Source organism: Lolium rigidum, chromosome 3, assembly GCF_022539505.1.
Source record: "Lolium rigidum isolate FL_2022 chromosome 3, APGP_CSIRO_Lrig_0.1, whole genome shotgun sequence".
Lineage (NCBI taxonomy): Eukaryota > Viridiplantae > Streptophyta > Magnoliopsida > Poales > Poaceae > Lolium > Lolium rigidum.
This window is the reverse complement of record NC_061510.1, coordinates 78308961-78311438: the sequence shown is the minus strand read 5'-3', so window position 1 is coordinate 78311438 and position 2478 is coordinate 78308961.

Below are 2478 nucleotides of genomic sequence, written 5' to 3'. Positions count from 1 at the left end.
ATAATAATTTTGGGACTATACACATTGCAGTAAGAATGAAAACTATGCTCTCTTAATTGGTGCATAAAGTAGAAGGTGGAGACTGATACGTCTCCGACGTATCGATAATTTCTTGTGTTCCATGCCACATTATTGATGATATCTACATGTTTTATGCACACTTTATGTCATATTCGTGCATTTTCTGGAACTAACCTATTAACAAGATGCCGAAGTGCCGCTGTCTGTTTTTTGCTGTTTTTGGTTTCGGAAATCCTAGTAAAAAAATATTCTCGGAATTGGACGAAATCAACGCCCGGGGTCCTATTTTGCCACGAAGCTTCCGGAAGACCGAAGAGGAGACGAAGTGGGGCCACGAGGCGGCCAAACCCTAGGGCGGCGCGGCCCGGCCCTTGGCCGCGCCGACCCGTGGTGTGGGGCCCTCGTGTGGCCCCCGACCTGCCCTTCCGCCTACTTAAAGCCTCCGTCGCGAAACCCCCGATACCGAGAGCCACGATACGGAAAACCTTCCGGAGACGCCGCCGCCGCCAATCCCATCTCGGGGATTCGGAGATCGCCTCCGGCACCCTGCCGGAGAGGGGATTCATCTCCCGGAGGACTCTACGCCGCCATGGTCGCCTCCGGAGTGATGAGTGAGTAGTTCACCCCCGGACTATGGGTCCATAGCAGTAGCTAGATGGTTGTCTTCTCCCCATTGTGCTTAATTGTCGGGTCTTGTGAGCTGCCGAACATGATCAAGATCATCTATCTGTAATTCTATATGTTGCGTTTGTTGGGATCCGATGAATAGAGAATACTTGTTATGTTGATTATCAAAGTTATGTCTATGTGTTGTTTATGATCTTGCATGCTCTCCGTTATTAGTAGATGCTCTGGCCAAGTTGATGCTAGTAACTCCAAGAGGGAGTATTTATGCTCGATAGTGGGTTCATGTCTCCGTGAATCTGGGGGAGTGAGAGAAACCTCTAAGATTATGGATGTGTTGTTGCCACTAGGGATAAAACATTGGTGCTATGTTCGAGGATGTAGTCACTGATTACATTACGCGCAATACTTAATGCAATTGTCTCGTTGTTAGCAACTTAATACCGGAGGGGTTCGGATGATAACCTCGAAGGTGGACTTTTTAGGCATAGATGCATGTCTGGATAGCGGTCTATGTACTTTGTCGTAATGCCCAATTAAATCTCACAAGTACTCATCATAATATGTATGTGCATGGTCATGCCCTCTCTATTTGTCAATTGCCCAACCGTAATTTGTTCACCCAACATGCTCGTTTATCTTATGGGAGAGACACCTCTAGTGAACTCGTGGACCCCGGTCCTATTCTTTACATCGCATACAATCTATCGCAATACTTGTTTTACTCGTTTTCTCGCAAACAATCATCTTCCACACAATACGGTTAATCCTTTGTTACAGCAAGCCGGTGAGATTGACAACCTCACTGTTTCGTTGGGGCAAAGTACTTTGGTTGTGTTGTGCAGGTTCCACGTTGGCGCCGGAATCTCTGGTGTTGCGCCGCACTACATCCCGCTGCCATCAACCTTCAACGTGCTTCTTGACTCCTACCGGTTCGATTAAACCTTGGTTTCTTACCGAGGGAAACTTGCCGCTGTGCGCATCACACCTTCCTCTTGGGGTTCGCAACGGACGTGTCAACTACACGCATCAAGCAAATTTCTGGCGCCGTTGCCGGGGAGATCAAGACACGCTGCAAGGGGAGTCTCCACTTCCCAATCTCTTTACTTTGTTATCGTCTTGCTTAGTTTTATTTACTACTTTGTTTGCTGCATTATATCAAAACACAAAAAAATTAGTTGCTAGCTTTACTTTATTTGCTATCTTGTTTGCTATATCAAAAACACAAAAACAATTAGTTACTTGCATTTACTTTATCTAGTTTGCTTTATTTACTACTGCTAAAATGAGTAATCCTGAAGTTGAAGTTCGTACGTTTAAGCAACGAGGGGGAGAATGTTTAAGAGATGCTTGGTACAGAATTAGTGATGCCCATAATAGGTGCATTAAGAAACACTCCACCACTATCCTACTGATACGTCCAATTTGCATCACTATTTTGTATCATAATTTGTTGTTATTCATTGATATATTTCATATGAGAGTGGATTTTGTACACCCACGCATGGGTGTGGGTGTTTCCGTCACCGTCCATTGTGCTTTGAGATTCGGATAAAAAGAGGAGAGAGAGGAATCTTTTTATATACTATGGTGGGCACGAATCTCGAGGAATAAATGAACGGTGATGGAAACACCCACACCCATGCGTGGGTGTACAAAAGTATTTATGACAAGATTCCTTTCCATAGGAAGTGGGTTAGGCTTAAATTTATTTTGAATTTTCTTCTTGATCCTCTCTTTTGCTTCAACTCTTATCTCTTGCGGAGGTACATCATTTAAAGCTGAGCCCATCTTAATGGTTATAAGAAAGCACTTCTTCGGAGATAACCCATG